We start from the raw sequence: 20,865 nt of genomic DNA, 5'->3' as shown, positions 1-20,865 counted from the left end.
TCCTTTGGAGACAGGTCCTTACAGTACTATACTTAATAGATGATATCTACACTGTTTATGATATGTTTTCCAGTTGATACAAATCTCCAACTCCTTTGGTCTAATATTTTACAACCTAACTTTTAAGAAATGTGTAAGTTTTAGTCCATCTCTTTTAGCATACACTTAGTGAAGACAGAGAAATCAACATTATTCTTTTCATGTAAACATAGAAAATTGACTTATTGCCAAGATTATTTTCTCTGAAATAGAATAGTTTAAAACTTCCTTGTAGATTGTAATTTTTAATGCTTTAAAAGTTTTGTTCTTCTCTCAACTTTATATTCCATTTCTAAATAGTTGAATTATAGTGGTCCTATATTAAACTTACAAGACCTTATACCATTTTCAGTGGGGGGATTAAGGAACAAGTAGATGGCAAACATCTTTGGTAAGGGAGCAGAGAGAGCTTTACAAACTTATTTCTAAATTTAGAAATTCGCTGAAGCTAATCAAGGTTTGCTAGTTTGGGGAGAATTCATTAGGAAAAGGAAAAGCATTAAGGAAACTCATCCACAAAAGAAGGCCAAAAACAGCTAAGAATACCATTATTTGTACTGTTTAATAAATTCATATTTAAAGATAGAGATTTTATTTTTAATATTATAGTTTTCCATGAACTGTAAAGGATATTCAGTTTTTATAGAATACTATAAGTGGCAGTTACATCTTTGCATGTGGAAATTATGTAACATAGGCTTAGAATAAGCAAATGGGAGTTATTTCAACTCCCCACAAATTATTCTGACTTAATATTTTAATCTCCAGAAAATGTTTATCTTTACCAAAATTACATCAGTTTGTTAATACAGTATACTACTTAGAAGCCCTGAAGCCCAATGTTACATACATAATATATACTATATAGACATACAATAAATATATTTGTTAGAAACAATGTATTTTAGGGGTGCCTGGGTGCCTCAGCTGGTTAAGCATCTGCCTTCGGCTCTGGTCATGATCCCAAGGTCCTGGGATTGAGCCCTGCATTAGGCTCTCTGCTCAGCGGGAGTCTGCTTCTCCCTCTCCCTCTGTGATCTCTCTCACTTTTGCTTTCTCAAAGAAATAAAATCTTTAAAAAAAAGAAATATGTATTTTAAATATGTAGAAGTAGTTATACCTATGAAAATCCATACTCAATACTGTTAAATATCAATGCTTGCCATCATGAATTAGAAGTTTGGTTACTGGGGCGCCCGGGTGGCTCAGTGGGTTAAAACCTCTGCCTTCAGCTCAGGTCATGATCCCAGGCTCCTGGGATCAAGCCCTGCATCGGGCTCTCTGCTCAGCATGGAGCCTGCTTCCTCCTCTCTCTGCCTGCCTCTCTGGCTACTTGTGATCTCTGTCTGTCAAATAAATAAATAAAATCTTTAAAAAGAAAAAAAAGTTTGGTTACTTGCTTCAGCCAAGAATTTGTTATATGATGAAGATAACTAGCTATAAGTCCAGTTTATGTAGCTATTTCTCCAAGAATTCAAATGAATATTCTTTTTGTAAGGTGGTTGATTTCTTTTACTGCTACTAATGCAGTAAAAGGAATCTTTCCAAGCTCAGGAACAAGCAGCAAAACCCTTAATTTGAATTTATAGCCTTCAGAGACAATCTGCAACACAGCTGAGCTGTCCAAGCAATTTATTTTAATTAATATGATTTGTTCTATATATTTAAGTAGGAGAGTTATATACCAACAAATGGGACAACTAAGAATGCTAACAGTAACATTTTAAATAGTTATGGCTTATGGAAAACATAAATGGAAGCATAGCCATCAGTAGTTATGGAAGCTGAACTCTTCTGTAATCAGTAAATCATCCATATCTTCTTAGAGACTTCATTTCTAGTAGTGGATTTTTTTTTAATTATAAGAGTTTAGATTAAAGTCCAAGGTCACACTATTTGCCCAGCATTTAGTGCTGATGTAGAAGAAATGCCCTCTGCTAAGAGAAGTGTCAGGAATACTATATATTGCCAGAGAACATTGCTGATTTTTCTTTGAGTAATGTATAATTTAATGAATCAAAAGAAAAAAAGTTTTTTTAAGTTAAATTTGATAGATCTGAAAATATTCACAGATTGTTCTCTAGACACGTAGTGTCTATTCCATTTATAAAACTATTATGTTAAAAGGTACTTAACCTGTGTCAAGCAACCCTATTCTTGCTCTGAAAATATTTTAAAATGTCCTCTTTTCATCAAAAGGAAATAATTACATATTTACAACCCCAAAACTTCCAAAACTTGAGTGCATTTGTACTAACCTTTGTAAAGCTGATGGCAACACAAGGCTAACCATTGCACTAACCACTTCTGGAGATAACAATCTGAATGAAAACTTTTAGAAATACATGGTCCATCAGGTAAAGATCCTAGTTTGCAAGCTTTGTTATTTAAATTAATAGCAACATCATATTTAGTAAAAGATTTGAAATATGGGCCTAGCTCATATTTTGCTTGAAATTGCCTGAGAATTTAGAAAGATTAGAACTGCTCTAGAATCTAAGAGAAAATCAAAGCTCTACATGGTTAATGCCATTACTCTTCATTTAGTCACTGCCTGCATGTTCATATTCATATAGCTTTCAGGGCACCTGGCTGGGTCCGTTGGTTGAGAGTCTGACTTTGGTCAGGTCATGATCCAGGGGTCCTGGGATTGAGCCCCACATCAGGCTCCCTGCTTAGCAGGAGGCCTGCTTCTCTCTCTCCCATTCCCCTTGCCTGTGCTCTCTCTGTCAAATAAATGAATGAATAACCTTAAAATTTTTTTTTTCTTTTCATTCATTTGGTAATCAAAGTATTTACCAAATGAATACCAAAGTATTTACCAAATGCCTACTATGTGGTGTGGAGCCTATAATAATAATAGCTAATACTTACTTAACCATTTTAATGTGGTAGGCAGTGTTCTAAGTACTCTGCATATATTAATTCATTTAGCCTTCACAACAACTTATATTCTTGCTACAGACCAATAGTTACCCAAGGTCACACAATTGCTTAGTGATGGGAGCCAGTATTCTAACTCAAGCAGTTGTCTCCATAGTTAATGCTCTTACCCACTATACTATAGTACATCTGCGGTAACCTATGTTTCTGTGTCTTTGTCTCCCATAACATTAAATGTTAGCTTCTTATAATAAAAAAAAAAAAAAAGTTAGCTTCTTTTGTGGAGTTCCCACTTTCACATCTTATGTCCACTCTGCATGTGTCAAAAAATTAATGGATAGGGCGAAAAATACCTGTCTCTTTGTATTCCATATGCCAGGCCAGGATTGGAAGAACTGATTTAAGTACAGTGTAGAACCTCTTGAGTTGAGATGCTATCATTTTTGCAGTCGTGGCAGAGTAGAAGCCTCTCAAAATAACTCCAGTTACCTCAGCTCCTTAGGGACGATGGAACCACTTCCTCACTTCCTTTCCTAATCCCTGGGGAAGGAACTAGTAAGAAATACTGCTTCCTGTAACTTCATGCTGGCAATCAAGTAGATTGAAAGGCATAATAAACAAAATCTTTACCCTCAAAGAACTGTTCAAATGGAGATCCAAGTTACTCCAAGAATATTTTTCATCTTGTGGCCATTCAGTAAGCTCTCTGGTGGTCCCCTCTTTAATAGCCACAGAAAATATGGAGTACATCATGTTTCCAGACCTGGTCACTCTTTCCAAGATTCTTGGCTTTGTCTCTCCTTACTGTTTCACCTTAGGATATTTAACATGAAATCAACTGCAATGTGGGACTCTCATAGATGAATTTTAATAATTTATCACTTGAACTTTTGAGAGATACTCTCTATATATTAAAAAAAAAAAATCAAAAGACAAAACAAGGCCAACACTTCAACCAACGTGACTGAAAGCTTTGGCAAGATGTATAAAAGTAACACTAAGTCCAAGATAAATTGAAACTCTAAGCACATTTTGCTTGCATTCCTTCCTTGTTTCTAATTTAATAAATGTTTCCCAGAATGAAGTTTGAAAAAAATATATATATATTTAAAATGCTTACTTATTCCCTTTTGGGTTCTATGTCAATTGTGTACATTTCATAAATATAAACATAAGACATATTTGCTAAGGAATTACATTTGTTGATGTGGCAGCCTCATGGCTTAAAGTATGAAAAATTCATACCTTGTCAATTATGAATTGCATTTCTCCCATTTGTATAGAATATGGAACTTGTTTGAGTACTAGCTAAAAATGTACGTGATGCTATTTCAGATGTGAGTATTGCTTAAAAAAAAAAAAAAAAAGCCTCACCCTGCCTTAAGAGGTCAAACAACATCTAAAAACTATAATCCTTATAAATAAATTTCAAAAAATCTGCCCTTTGCTCATTTCTTCATCTTTCTTATTATTATATCCAATTACCAACCCTATCAGTCCATTTCCTTTGATTTATCTTTCATTCCAATGAGTGTGATAATAGAAAGGCAGCATGAGTACCCTTTAATACCTATGGATTTTTTCAAATTTAAACATCTTCCTTGCTAAGCAGAATTTATGCACTGACTAACTCCCACAGCTATCACCCTGGATGCCCTCTTCCTATTTCATTACCATTTTGTGGATGAACATATCATTGGTATGGTATTTATCTTGATAGATAGTGAAAAAGGTCTTGCTCTAAAAAGCTATGCCATGTTTCTAGCCCTTGTTTATGAGGCATTTTCCAGCAGAGTTGCCTATACTAAATGGGGGTCCAACTCAGATCATTGCTATTTTCCCTGAGTAAAATCCTATATATGCTGTCAATTTAATTAGAAACTGGCTCTTTGTTCTATCTTCCCAATCATGTTACCCATTATCTCTCACACCCTAAAATCGTATCCCCCAGTGAATAGGCTGTTTCTCCAAACATCCTTGTCTCATTGCTTCCAGATAACTATCTGTGACTCTTTTTCCCTTTCAACTGCTTATAGTCATTTGAACACCTGTCATCACAGCTTCAGGTGTGATTATATCTAATAATACTTGATGTTTGCAGTGGGTGCACCACAGTTACCGCCGCATACAGAAATTTCTGACTGACATTTCCAGAGCTTTTAAGCATTAGAGTAAGTCAAGTACTGTGTTACCTCTTACCATGATGGCCTCGTGAATAACCCAACACAATCACCTAGTATCTTGAAAGAAGGCCTTATTATTTTGGGGAGCCTTCAGAGCCCCACAGTTGCCCTTTATTCCTCTCTTCTGATGTTATCTCCTTAATTTAAATTCTAATTTCAGTGTATCATTTGGCTAATATTCAAGTTAACTTCCTAAAGGAGTCCATTTGTTGACAAAATTAAATAACTTTTTTTTTTTAATTTTTATTTATTTATTCTGAGAGAGAGAGAGTGAGAGAGAGCATGAGAGGGGAGGTCAGAGGGAGAAACAGACTCCCCATAGAGCTGGGAGCCCAATGTGGGACTTGATCCCAGGACTCTGAGACCATGACCTGAGCCAAAGGCAGTTGCTTAACCAACTGAGCCACCCAGGCGCCCAATTAAATAACTTTCTTTAGCCACATAAATTTAAGGTTGACTGATTTCCTTTTTCTTTTCTTTTCTTTTCTTTTTTTTTTTTCAGGGAAATAGCTAGGAAGCATTAAAGTAAGCTAGGACACTAAGATATTTAGTAAACAAAATCATTCTAGTTTTTTCTGCTTGCTCAGCTATTCTATTTGCCATAACCCATGAATTTGGTGCAAACACAGCAAGTCTAATTTAGTTATAGGCAGTTGATATTCAGAAGTCATCTTCCTTGATGTCTGAATTTTTGTGATGAGTTCCTTCTACTATATTACAATTCTGATTTCCCCATCAAATTTATTAAGCTTTCTCTTCTGTTAAAATCCATCATTTGTCCAGCAATCAGCAGTAAAACCAATAATGTCTATTGATGTTTAATATGCCTAACTTTGTTGTAAATTAAGTTATTAAAAACAAAGTCTTTGCCAGTCCTTTCATTTATAGGTGATAGGGTATACTCAGGAAGATCTGACCTAACAATTCAGAATTATTTTAAAAATGTAAAATGCCTATAATGGGCCAGTTCTTCTTTAACGTTAGCCAGAAGATGAACTCTTCTGGAAGAATACTTTGGGAATATAGTACATTAATGACCCAGTGGGATAAACGCTTGACCATCAAAAAAACACTGCATTTGAAAAATTGTTTTTTCTTAACCTGACCCTGCTTTATACAACATAAACAGAGTCATTACTGCTGAGATATGCTGCATCTCTAATTTCATTTTCACAAAACTTCAACATACCTCCATAGAATCCAGATTAGTTTTCTCAGTAAATAACTATGACATTACCATTATTAGTGTTCATAGGAACTCCCTCTTTAAAAGCACAACAGGGAAATTACTATACAGTATCCCCATCCCCAGCAAACACATAAAAATACAAATACACACACACCCATAGATAGTAAAACATTCAAAAATGATAAGAATAATCAAGAAAATGCTATATCTGCATCTGTGGTTTAGCTATTTGATCAAATTTAACCAATTTTATGATATTTCATTATTTTTAAAATATAGGGAAATATTAGCAATCGAATATTATGATAAAAGTGTCAACCTAATTATGAAATGAAATTAAGCTGTCAAGCAGTAGAATACTGTGAATCATTAATCTTAAATTTTATATTATATGGAAGCAGAAAAGATTCCAGAGAAAAGGCTCAGACTGCATACTGTGAAATATTTTACTTTTACATGTTCCTAGATTCTTTTCTGGATTTTTTCCTTTTCTAATAGCTCAAATTTTTAATAACTAGAATTCCATCCTCATTCATTTGCTACAAACCTAGCATAGCCTGTGGGACCTGAAAATTGATTTGATGAAGTACAACCAACCGTTTTATGGAGAATGGCCATTTGTAAAGTCTCCTAAGCTCCCCTAAGCTTTGAAATTCTTGGTGCTCTGTTGTGGAATCCATTAATATCACAGAGGGAAAGTGAAGAAAGATAGTAGTGCAGGAATCTAGGTACATATGTTTTAAGCCATGAAGCTGTCTATGGTCAAATGGGTGGGTATTAGGCAATGGTAAATAACTAGTCCAGTCTCCTTTCAAAAGTGACTAAGCTACTTAGTGTATGTGTCTTAGAAGCTATACAAATTTCATAAAACAGATTACTGAACAAAATATTGGTATATAGAAACAAATGGTTTTGGAGTGTCTGCTATGAGTAAGGCAATATATTAGGCACAGGAGATAACAGTGAATATGACAATAATTGCCTCTTCTTTTGTGGAACTTATGTCTGTGGCAAAGAGATATTTTGGACAAGTAATCAAATTAGTTACAGTACTGAAAAAGTTAACATTCAAGTTCTTTATATTTCTATAATTTTATAGTTTTTCTATATGGATCCTCCATATTTTGGTTAGGGCTATTCCTAGAGATTTTATGGTATATAGATGTTAGTATTATTCAGAGAATTTTTTCTACTATATCTTTTTTTCTTATTGGCATGTTGACTTTTTTAAATGTTTTTCTAACATTTCACAGCCTTACAGATTCTGTTTAGAAAGATTTTACAAGGCATTTTTGGATTTTCTAAGAAATATTCTCTGCAGTTACTAATGACTTTTCCCTTTTCCTCTCCAGCTGTTAGTCCATTATTTCTGATTTGTGTGTTATTGCACTAGCCAGAAATTCTAGAATAATGCTGAATAATGAGATTGGGGATTCCATCCCTCCTTGATTTTATGAGTTCAGTTTTTATAATTACTATTATATGATGTGATCTGTCTTTTTATATATCCTTTTTTATGAGAAGGAAGTATCCTTCCCTCATTTTTTTTCTTATGATTTTGTTTGTTAGGAATGCTTTTTTCCCCCTAAGTTTTTAAATATTATCTCACAGTTGGCTAAAGTACCATTTCAAGTAATCTTTTTTTCAAGAGGAGCATTTGGTGCTACAATTGTAAAATTCTTGAGTAATTAAGAATTCTGCTACCATCGCATATAAATGGGATCTAGAAGGGCATACAATTCTTAGTTTACAAGTTTTCTCCTAAAAATGCCACAGACAGGTAGAAATGCAGAGTTGTACAGCCACTTGGGGAAGTGTTTTGGCAGTTTATTAAAAAGTTAAACATACACCTACCATATAATCCAGCCATCCCACTCCTAGATTTCTACTTAAGATTAAGGGAAATTCACATTTACACAAAACCCTGTAAAAAATGTTTATGGTAGCTTTATTCACATAGCCCAAACCTGTAAACTAACCAGGTGTCCTTAGACCATTCCATACAATGGAATATGGCTCAGTTCATACAACAGTTGGGTGAATTTTAAATGCATTTTCCTAAGTGAAAGTATGAAAACCTTATATGATCTAAAGAAGACAGTAGTTGTCTGTTGTGTGATTTGGTTTTACATGGTGGTCTTAAAAAATACTCTTAAAAAGGCAAAAGTACAGGGAGGAAAACCTATCAGTGGTTGCCAAGGGTTCTGAGTGGGAGGAGAGATTATCCATAAAGGGGTAACTCTTCTTTTGGAGGATGATGAAAGTGTTCTGTAGGGAACTGTAATGATGGGCATATGACTCCATGCAGAACTGTATACAACTAAGGGTGAATTTTATTGTATGAAAACAACAAAATCAACTAGGATGTGGGGGAAAATATGGAATGTAGATGGTGACAAAAGTAACTATTTTACAAATGAATCACATAACTACACCGAGGGGAGAAAGGAGCTGAATGAAGTAACTCTGGAAAACAAACAGCATTTTGACTGAATACTCTGCTTAAATATGGAGGTTGAGTTAACAAAATTATACAAAATGGGAGTTGTGTTCCTTATTGTCAGAAAAGGTAGTTATAAAAAAGAGGCTACAATGTGCTGCATCATGTATTAAGATTGGAAGTATCAGTGCGAACTTATTCTTTTTAATTGCATGTAAACGATACAGAAATGATCTCTGATATGTATATATTGCAGGGGCTAATATCCATACATGTATTTCCTAGGTTCATCTACTGAAGGTCTAGAAGGTGTCCAGTAGCAATGAGCAAAGCCAGCATTTAAATCTTGGTTTCTAAATTCCATTCTCCAATGAAAGAAACAGGACTCCTTGGGATAATAACTGTTTCTAGGGGTGGGGCAGGGAGAACAATGGGAGTGTATCAAAAGGGCATGTGAGCCATCCTGAAAAAGTTGCCAGTTGCCAAAGCTAGAACAGCTTGAGCAACAAAATAAATAACAATAGCATTGGATTATAGTCAAATAATTAATTTTTAATGAATGTATACCAATATAATTAACTTTAATGAATGTATACTAATATAAATAAACAACTGAATAAATGGGGAAGAAGTGACAACTCTCCCTTAAATAACAATTATAATTAATAAATATGAGCGATTGAGGGAAACAGAAATTATCATTAAAATGCCACAGTAATAATTGCAACACAATGGATGCTAAAATTAGTAGGTACAAAAATAGCATATTTGCATTAGCTCAAAGTATCTCCCCCAAATATTAAAAAAAAGGAAAAATCGTAAAAATGGTAGAGAATCCTAACAAATCCTGGCTTAATTAAGTGACAGTAACATCGCCAGTAATAAGACATACTGATACTCTTGTTAATCCCTGATGTGATACACTGAGAGGGGCACAGCCTCTACGATCTTCCTTCCCAATAATGCATAGTCTTAAACTAATCACAAGAAAGCATCAGACAAACCCAAATTGCAGCAGAGTCTACAAAATAACTGACTGTGAACCTTCAGAAGTATTAAAGTGATGAGAGTCAAAGATTCAGGAACTGCCACAGATTGGGGGAGACGGAGACATGAAAACTAAATGCAGCATGGGATCCAGAAACAATAGAAGAACATTAGTAGAAAAACTTGTGAAATCTGCAAAAGGGTCTCTACTTTAGTATAATAGTAGTGTCCCAAGGTTAATGTCTTTTTTTTTTTTTAATATTTTATTTATTTGACAGAGAGAAATCACAACTAGGCAGAGAGGCAGGAAGAGAGAGAGGAGGAAGCAGGCTCCCTGTGGAGCAGAGAGCCTGATGTGGGGCTTGATCCCAGGACCCTGGGATCATGACCTGAGCCGAAGGCAGAGGCTTTAACCCACTGAGCCACCCAGGTGCCCCTCAAGGTTAATATCTTAGTACTGATAAATGTTTTTTGGTTACATAAGATGTTGAACATAAGGGGACTCTGAGAGAAGGTATATGGGAAATCTGTGCACTATTTTTGCCACTTTTCTGTAAGTCAAAATAAAAAAGGACGGTGCTAAAAAAAAAGAAATGCTGTCTATATGCCATCATCTCGTGTCTCCACTGCTTCAAACAACGTTGAGGCCAACCTAATCTTTGTCCCTTTTTAGGTATCTTGCTTTATGTTTTTCCTGCATGGATGCTTTAAATCTGTTTCTTGAAACTGAGTCCCATGTATCATTAATTTGATTTTCTTTAGTGCCAATTTAAATAATTCTTCCTAGCCCCCAGATGTTATTATCCACTTCCATTTTCACTTTGGTCTCTTGTTGTTACATCACATTGTTTCTCTTTTTTGCCTTACAGATTGTAACCTAGGGCTTTGTACAGTTTGTTCACAGAGGCTATGCCTCGCATCTACTGAGGATGTATCAGCAGGGTGAGTGTTCTAACATTTTTGTCTGATCTCCACAGTAAGGATATAAAACCTGTGTGTGTGTGTGTGCGTGTGTGTTTCCAAAGTGGTTTTTACTGTTCCCTAAGCTAGAGTCTCTTTTCACAAGCACCATTTGCATTCTTTGGATCACTCATCTTCAAAGTAGACCATTTTAATCATCTTGTGATTTGTGGAAAACCACTGACAACAGGTATACTGATTAAATTTGAAGTTGGAGTTTCATTGGGTAGTTGGAAGAGATTTTATTAGGGAATGTTAGGTAGAGCCCATTTTAAATCACAAGCTACCTATTCAAAATGTCTGTGTTTTCGAATTACTGATTTTAGCAGTATCTCTCAAGATACTTCTTTTGAGGAAGAATATGTGCATTGTAAGCATTATGTCTGGATCGCTGTACTCCAGAATCAGAAAAAAGAACGTGAAGCGATAATTTGTATTTCACAGGATAATTAAAGTAAGAAATTTGGTATTTCTCCATGAAGAGAATTATGAAGTTAGATAGTGGCCTGGAAACTGGTGAAGTTGATTGCAAAATGAATATTTAAAAGCCCCTCTGATTTAATATGCTCTTGCTTCCATTCCCTTTTTTTCTTTACAAAGACAAAGAGTCCTCTGTAAATATTGCTTTAAGGATTATCAGGCTTCAATTTTCAAATTCATCTGAAGGCCATAATTTAAACCATAATATTGGATTTGCAAATGCAAACAGTGATTGAACCCCTTTCCTTTAGCTAATAGGAATGCCAATGAAATTAGAGTCAATTAAATAATTGCTTTGCTAACCTAATGTATTTCTGCTGTAAGACATGCCATGGCACTTCCAGCCAGGAAGAAAGCTAGGAGAGAACAAACCTGCAGCAACGCAAAGAGCACAGAAGCCAGCATATTTTAAAAACTTATGTGGTGGGAGGAGTTGAAATCTTGATTCGTCCATTTCATGCTTTGTACTTTAACCCTGGCTAAAGATGGAAAGGTCCTCAGGGGATTTAAAGGTTTTCATTTGATTTTGTTGATACTTAATGTGGGGCCGTTGATGTCTCTAGGTTAGGTTTAACTTGACGTACCTCATCTCTCTGCTTTCTGGACACCAGCTACAGGGAACTAGCTGCCTTCACCTCTGTGGGCTGAAGTCTAGTTGTGTCTCTTTTATGGCTCTTCATTAGTGACTCGCCATTGCTGACAGAAGGATGTTTCAACTCCTTATCAGAACATACAAATCCCTTGATGGTTTGAATCCTAGTCACATATTCATATTCAGCCTCGCTGATCCCCATACTTCTTCCATCCTACCCCTTAGGAGGACCTCCAGCTCTTACTACAGACTCTGCTGGCTCACATCCCTTTTTGTACATTGCAAAGAATAGGTGATTTTCCCTGTGAATTACTGCTCTTTCAGTATGTAAGTTGAAAGATCCCCTCTTCAGTTAAGTTTTCTCTGTCCACCTGTCTCCGGTCTCCTCCTGTGCTTCCCGCAGGCAAGTTATCCCATTCTTTTTCTTTGGTTATATGCAAGTATGTGATTACTTGCTCCCAGGGTTACATACCTTCAGAGATTATACGCAATTATTTTGTACATCTTTTCCTCCTATTATGTTGTCCCCTGGCTTTTCAAGGGTAGGATAAACTGATCAGTAATTTCAGAACTTAGTGAAGTACTTGGTTATACTGCTCAGCAAGTGTTTGGAGAATGAATGAATAGGCAGGTAGCACATTGCTATCTCTAGAAAGATACAAAACAGGTTCTTAGTAGTTACTGCCTTTTTTATAGCTGACACCCCTCTTGTTCTGCCCCAGCCGTTCTTATGTTCCTGAGCATAGAAAAACAAGAAGAATTTTTTTTTCATTTTTTTTTCTGACCCAGGTTCAGACTACATCAAAAGTACAGTCAGAGTTTGTTCCTTTGGAAAGCTTTTATAAATGTTAAGGATGGAAAGAAGGGAGGAAGCAGAGAGCAAGGAATGATTACCACGCTTCGGGTGCTAATATATCTAACATTAATATTATCTCATTTAATCCTAAAACAATTCAGAATAAATATTATTCTCATTTTTACAGTTAAGGAAACTGGGATTATATAAAGTATATACTTTGTATCAGGGCACACATCTGACCAGTGACCAAGCTAGAATTTAAATTGCAGTTGGCTTATACAGGGTATCAAAAGACACAGGGTATCAGAATGGATAAAAAAACCAAAACCCATCAATATGTTGCCTACAGGAAACTCACTTTAGACCCGAAGACACCTCCAGATTTAAAGTGAGGGGGTGGAAAACAATTTACCATGCTAATGGACATCAGAAGAAAGCTGGGGTGGCAATCCTTAGATCAATTAGATTTTAAGCCAAAGACTATAATAAGAGATGAGGAAGGACACTATATCATACTCAAAGGGTCTGTCCAACAAGAAGATCTAACATTTTTTAATATCTATGCCCCTAACGTGGGAGCAGCCAACTATATAAACCAATTAATAACAAAATCAAAGAAACACATCAATAATAATACAATAATAGTAGAGGACTTTAACACTCCCCTCACTGAAATGGACAGATCATCCAAGCAAAAGATCAACAAGGAAATAAAGGCCTTAAATGACACACTGGACCAGATGGACATCACAGATATATTCAGAACATTTCATCCTAAAGCAACAGAACACACATTCTTCTCTAGTGCACGTGGAACATTCTCCAGAATGGATCACATCCTGGGTCCTAAATCAGGTCTCAACGGGTATCAAAAAATTGGGATCATTCCCTGCATATTTTCAGACCACAATGCTCTGAAGCTAGAACTCAATCACAAGAGGAAATTTGGAAAGAACCCAAATACATGGAGACTAAACAGCATCCTTCTAAAGAATGAATGGGTCAACCAGGAAATTAAAGAAGAATTGAAAAAATTCATGGAAACAGAAAAAAAAAATTCATGGAAACAAATGGTAATGAAAACACAGCAGTTCTGTGTGGGACACAGCAAAGGCAGTCCTGACAGGAAAATATATAGCACTACAGGCCTTTCTCAAGAAACAAGAAAGGTCTCAAGTATACAACCTAGCCCTACACGTAAAGGAGCTGGAGAAAGAACAAGAAAGAAACCCTAAACCCAGCAGGAGAAGAGAAATCATAAAGATCAGAGCAGAAATCAATGAAATAGAAACCACAAAAACAATAGAACAAATCAATGAAACTAGGAGCTGGTTCTTTGAAAGAATTAATAAGATTGATAAACCCCTGGCCCCACTTATCAAAAAGAAAAGAGAAAAGACCCAAATTAAAAACATCATGAATGAAAGAGGAGAGATCACAACCAACACCAAAGAAATACAGAAAATTATAAGAACATACTATGAGCAACTCTACGCCAACAAATTTGGCAATCTGGAAGAAATGGATGCATTCCTAGAGACATATAAACTACCACAACTGAACAAGAATGAAATAAAAACCTGAACAGACCCATCACCAGTAAGGAGATTGAAACGGTCATCAAAAATCTCCAAACAAACAAAAGCCCAGAGCCAGACGGTTTCCCAGGGGAATTCTACCAAACATTTAAAGAAGAACTAATTCCTATTCTCCTGAAATTGTTCCAAAAATAGAAATGGAAGGAAAACTTCCAAACTCATTTTATGAGGCCAGCATCACCTTGATCCCAAATCCAGACAAGGATCCCACCAAAAAAGAGAACTACAGACCAATATCCGTGATGAACACAGATGCAAAAATTCTCACCAAAATACTAGCCAATAGGATTCAACAGTACATTAAAAGGATTATTCACCACGACCAAGTGGGATTTATTCCAGGGCTGCAAGGTTGGTTCAACATCCGCAAATCAATCAATGTGATACAACACATTAATAAAAGAAAGAACAAGAACCATATGATACTCTCAATAGATGCTGAAAAAGCATTTGACAAAGTTACAGCATTCCTTCCTGATCAAAACTCTGCAAAGTGTAGAGATAGAGGACACATACTTCAATATTATCAAAGTCATCTATGAAAAACCCACTGCAAATATCATTCTCAATGGAGAAAAATTGAAAGCCTTTCCGCTAAGGTCAGGAACACGGCAGGGATGTCCATTATCACCACTGCTATTCAACATAATACTAGAAGTCCTAGACTCAGCAATCAGACAACAAAAGGAAATTAAAGGCGTCCAAATCGGCAAAGAAGAAGTCAAACTATCACTCTTCGCAGATGGTATGATACTATATGTGGAAAACCCAAAAGACTCCACTCCAAAACTGCTAGAACTTGTACTGGAATTCAGTAAAGTGTCAGGATATAAAATCAATGCACAGAAATCAGTTGCATTTCTCTACACCAACAACAAGACAGAAGAAAGAGAAATTAAGGAGTCCATCCCATTTACAATTGCACCCAAAACTATAAGATACCTAGGAGTAAACCTAACCAAAGAGGCTAAGAATCTATATGCAGAAAACTATAAAATACTCATGAAAGAAATTGAGGAAGACACAAAGAAATGGAGAAATGTTCCATGCTCCCGGATTGGAAGAACAAATATTGTGAAAATGTCTATACTACCTAAAGTAATCTACACATTTAATGCAATCCCTATCAAAATACCATCCTTTTTTTTTTTTTTTCAAAGAAATGGAACAAATAATCCTAAAATTTATATGGAACCAGAAAAGACTTCAAATAGCCAAAGGAATTTTGAAAAAGAAGCCAAAGTTGGTGGCATCACAATTCCAGACTTCAAGCTCTATTACAAAGCTGCCATCATCGAGACAGTATGGTACTGGCACAAAAACAGGCACATAGATCAATGGAACAAAATAGAGAGCCCAGAAATAGACCCTCAGCTCTACGTTCAACTAATTTTCGACAAAGTAGGAAAGAATGTCCAATGGAAAAAAGACAACCTCTTCAATAAATGGTGTTGGGAAAATTGGACAGCCACATGCAGAAAAATGAAATTGGACTATTTCCTTACACCACACATGAAAATAGACTCAAAATGGATGAAGGACCTCAATGTGAGAAAGGAATCCATCAAAATCCTTCAGGAGAACACAGGCAGCAATCTCTTCGACCTCAGGCGCAGCAACGTCTTCCTAGGAACATCGGCAAAGGCAAGGGAAGCAAGGGCAAAAATGAACTATTGGGATTTCATCAAGATCAAAAGCTTTTGCACAGCAGAGGAAACAGTTAACAAAACCAAAAGACAACTGACAAGAATGGGAGAAGATATTTGCAAACAACATATCAGATAAAGGGCTAGTGTCCAAAATCTATAAAGAACTTAGCAAACTCAACACCCAAAGAACAAATAATCCAATCAAGAAATGGGCAGAAGACATGAACAGACATTTCTGCAAAGAAGACATCCAGATGGCCAACAGACACATGAAAAAGTGCTCCACATCACTCGGCATCAGGGAAATACAAATCAAAACCACAATGAGATATCACCTCACACCAGTCAGAATGGCTAAAATTAACAAGTCAGGAAATGACAGATGCTGGCGAGGATGCGGAGAAAGGGGAACCCTCCTACACTCTTGGTGGGAATGCACGCTGGTGCAACCACTCTGGAAAACAGCATGGGGGTTCCTCAAAATGTTGAAAATAGAACTATGACCCAGCAATTGCCCTGCTGGGTATTTACCCTAAAGATACAAATGTAGTGATCCGAAGGGGCACGTGCACCCGAATGTTTATAGCAGCAATGTCTACAATAGCCAAACTATGGAAAGAACCTCAGTGTCCATCAACAGATGAATGGAAAAAAGAAGATGTGATATATATACACAATGGAATACTATGCAGCCATCCAAAGAAATGAAATCTTGCCATTTGTGACGGCGTGGCTGGAACTAGAGGGTATCATGCTTAGTGAAATAAGTCAATCGGAGAAAGACAACTATCATACGATCTCCCTGATATGAGGAAATGGAAATGCAACATGGGGGGTTTGGCGTGTCGGAAAAGAATAAATGAAACAAGATGGGATCAGGAGGGAGACAAACCATAAGTGACTCTTAATCTCACAAAACAGAGGGTTGCTGTGAGTCGGGGGGTTGGGAGAGGGTGGTGGGTTTATGGACATTGGGGAGGGTATGTGCTATGGTGAGTGCTGTGAAGTGTGTAAACCTGGCAATTCACAGACCTTTACCCCTGGGGATAAAATACATTATATGTTTATTAAAAAAATAATAAAAATAAAAAAATTTAAAATTAAAAAAAATGCAGTTGACTCATTCAGAACTCAGTTCTTTCCTTAAAACGTGGGAATTAAAGAACTTATAATTCTACAAAACTGTGATGACCCATTCTATGAGTATTCTCAAATTGATGCAGTTTGTTTTCCAACCTTAAACACGAGGACTCAGAAATGTTTTCCTATCATTTCTATTACACTTAACTTCATTTGGTAGTTATTCACCTATTGGACATTTATTAGACATTTACTGTGAGCCAAGCATCAAGCTATACACTTGGAATGTAAGCATGCCTAAGAGACATACTATCCCTCTACTCAAGGAGTTCTTTTGCCATTTTCTTAGAAGCATTCTCATTCTGGAAAGCCAATCTACTTGCCATCCCATTTATGGTTTATCTATTTTTTTTCTAACTTTAAACAAATTAACCATTCACACAAACATATACCCTATACTCTTTGTATTAATGTCTTATCTGCTTTCTGTCTTATTCTAAAAGGAAAACACACTGCATCTTCTCCATGGCCAACAAAATCTCCTATTCTTTATATATGCAAATATTTAAGAAGCTTGTGTAGAGATTTTTATACTATTAAAGAGGAGTGAAATTAATTTTATAAAATGCTCATATACATATATACATATAAACAACACACACACACATTACAGGTATGTATATGCATGTGCATATAGTCTTTAGAAAGTATTCAACTTTAAATGCACAGGTCAGAGAAACCTTACTCTTTGGTATCTTTTTAAGTCATTTCATCTTAAGTTTGTACCTTCTGTACTTTGCCCATGAAGAATCCACAACTCAGAATGAGGAGGCTTCCCCAAACGAAAAGCTGGCAGCTAGGTGCATCTATTTTCTATGTAACACAGCACCCAAAACTTCGCGCATTAAAACAACGAAATTTACTATTTCTCACAGTTCTCTAGGAAGTTCTGTTTGTCCTGCCTAGACTCACTCACTGGAAGCTCAGTTGGATGGGCTGGGTCTTTGTCTGCCTTTTATACCAGTCTTCTTCACAATATGGTGGTTTCAAGATTCCAAGAGCATAGCCCTAACACAAGTATTTATCAAGATTCTTCTCTTCTCTTTACTGAAGTCTACTGACCAAATCAAGTCATTTGGCTAAGCTCAGAGAAAATGTAGGATCCTGGGAGTTGTGATTCATTAAGAGGCCATTATTCTAAAATATACCACATCAAATATACCACATCAAGTATCTTTATAGCATACTTAAAATTGTATCACATATACTTCTAAGGCTGAGGATATGCTTAATTAGCTACAAAGAGCCTTGAGGATTCTGACAACTTATTGATGGGTATATATCAAAAGAATATAAAGTTTGGTTTAGAGGTATATGCATACATTTAAGTGCTTCTCTGAATTGATAAAGAAACCACATATTAAATATTTTTCCTCTTTTGATTTCATATGCCTTTAGAGGCCCACCACATAATCTACCTGTAGCTGCTGGAGCAAATGCCAGAGCCCTTCCTTTACTTCAGTTTTTCTCACGTTCCAAGTGCCTGGAAGGACTGCTCCTGTATCCCGGTCTTATTTCAGCAATTAATACTCAACAGTTCCGCATTCAGCACTGCAAGCTTGCCGACTCAGAGTACCTGGACTGCATGTTCTGGACAAGCACAGATCAGAATCCATGTAAATTCCTAGGACAGATTATTATGATGCCTAACAAGTAGAGACTTGGAATCATCTGTTCAAGGTATTGGCATAGGAAAGGGCATAGGACTTAGAAAACAAGAGCTTCAGTCTTACCACTGACCATCAAGTCACTTAGTCTCTCTGCATCTTAGTTTTCTCATCTAGGAGATGGAAATAATAATAATAGTAGCTACTTTATAACATTGTTTGGAGGATTAAACAATACAATTACATGAAGGGCCATACAGCACTAAACAAATCTATTCTAGGCCCACACTGCCTTACCTGAAACCCCTGAGGTCATTTTCAAAATTTAGATTTATTTAAATTTTAAAAAGGAAATACAGTATATACCCTGTTTATTAAGTAACATTTCTACCAGAGTCTAGGGTAGTACCTTATACCAAACACATTAATATATCTGCAGTAAACCACTCATTTCAAGTGGAGTGAATTAAGACTATAGATTTATAAAGACTTAGAGCTTAAGAGCTTTTTGTATCTTAGAAATGCAGATAAGGGACTGAGGGTCTCTATTTGTTTAATAAATTTAGGCCATTATTATTATTTTTTAAATGATTTTATTTATTTTTTTTTTGTTTGTTTATTTACAGCACAACAGTGTTCATTGTTTTTGCACCACACCCAGTGCTCCATGCAGTACGTGCCCTCCCTATTACCCACCACCTGGTTCCTCAACCTCCCACCCCCCACCCCCGCCCCTTCAAAACCCTCTGGTTGTTTTTCAGAGTCCATAGTCTCTCATGGTTCATCTCCCCTTCCAGTTTCCCTCAACTCCCTCTCCTCAGAGAGAAATCACAAGTAGGCAGAGAGGCAGACCGGGGGGGGGGGGGGGGGGGGGGGGGATTGGTGGGAGGCAGGCTCCCCGCTGAGCAGAGAGCTGGATGCAGGGCTCAATCGCAGGACCCTGAGATCATGATCTGAGCCGAAGGCAGAGGCTTTAACCCACTGGGGCACCTGGGTGGGTTATACAAAACCTTTAATAGTTAAGATTGCTTTTATATAATATAGATAGAGTATAAATGATTCACACTTTTGTTTTTATGGTTTTCTTTCCTTGCTGGTGTAGGATCTTCATAAAGTAATGAATAATATTTGTATTTGGAAGGAAAGAAGAGGTGAAAGGAGATTTTAAGGACAATGAAGTTATGAATGTGTGATAAGCAATTAAACTAATTAAACACCTATAGGTTGCCTTATATATGGAATATATATAGTTAGTGAGTACGTAAGAAGTATACTATAAAGTTGGGAAAGCTGTGCACTCTGTGCCCTGCATTCACCTAACGTTATTGGGGAAACAAATTCAATATAAGATCTGATCTCTGCCCTCAGAGACCTCACAGTCCAGCACAGAGATAGAGCTAATGTGCAAAAATGAAGGAATCATTGAGAGCAAAGCATTTTCCAATTCATTAGAAATTTGAAGGTATAGATATGAAAAAAAGGTTAGTATGGATAGGAGCTGCCAGAGAAGGTTTTGCAAATTAAGTGGTACTTAAAGGATGCCTTCAGTTTGGATAGAAAAAAGATGACTGAGCAACAATGTCATTTCAAGTAAAGATATGAGAATAGTAGCATGTTCCAGAGGCAGAGAAGGGCCAGTGTATATAGAACAACAAATGAATCTGAAGTCATGCAGTAGAGCCATTTGTAGAGGGATTTAAAAACCTAGAGGGAATAGTTGGACTTGATGGATCATGTAATAGGAAATCACTGCAAGTTCTTGAGCTGAGAAATGAAATCCTGAATTAGTATAAGCTTAGTTAGACAGTGAAATACAAAGGTGAATCAGAATTGGGAGAGACTGGAGACAAGGAGGCTGTTGAAATAATCCATGCAGGCATGTAATAAGGGTAAGACTTAGGAAGGAAGTGGTTGTTAAATAGGAAGAAGAAAAAGGTAAATTTAAAAATCTGGTTAGAAGACATGAAGACAAACAGGAAAGAACACTGGCATTTTTACCCAGTTCAGATTCACATTGGCAAACCAGTTGATGGAACTGGAGACAGACAGTGGAAAGAAAGGGGTAGGTGGTGGCGGGAGGATGAAAAACAGAAAACTGGGGCATCTGGGTGGCTCAGTGGGTTAAAGCCTCTGCCTTCGGCTTGGATCATAATCCCAGGGTCCTGGGATCGAACCCCACATGGGGATCTCTGCCTACTTGTGATCTCTGTCCATCAAATAAATAAAATATTTAAAAAACAAAACAACAAAACAAAAAAAACCTAGAAAACTGAGAACAGGAAGTCATTTTTTAAAAAATATTTATTTGTCAGAGAGAGA

General features: G+C 36.4%; 1 protein-coding gene and 1 long non-coding RNA gene across 3 annotated transcripts in view; one reads left to right on the top strand and one right to left on the bottom strand.

Annotated features, from left to right (window-relative positions):
* KIAA0825 (KIAA0825 ortholog) overlaps window positions 1-20,865 on the bottom strand; it is a 426,841-nt gene that overhangs the window by 19,881 nt on the left and 386,095 nt on the right. The window lies entirely within an intron of this gene.
* LOC123938156 overlaps window positions 1-20,865 on the top strand; it is a 105,669-nt gene that overhangs the window by 52,416 nt on the left and 32,388 nt on the right. For both annotated transcript variants that reach the window (XR_006817679.1, XR_006817680.1), the window contains one exon: window positions 10,591-10,663. This is a non-coding gene — a long non-coding RNA (uncharacterized LOC123938156). The remainder of the gene's footprint in view (window positions 1-10,590; window positions 10,664-20,865) is intronic.

This window comes from Meles meles, chromosome 3 (assembly GCF_922984935.1).
Source record: "Meles meles chromosome 3, mMelMel3.1 paternal haplotype, whole genome shotgun sequence".
Taxonomy (NCBI): Eukaryota; Metazoa; Chordata; class Mammalia; order Carnivora; family Mustelidae; genus Meles; species Meles meles.
The sequence above is the reverse complement of the archived record's forward strand: the minus strand, read 5'-3'. Positions and strand labels throughout refer to the sequence as shown.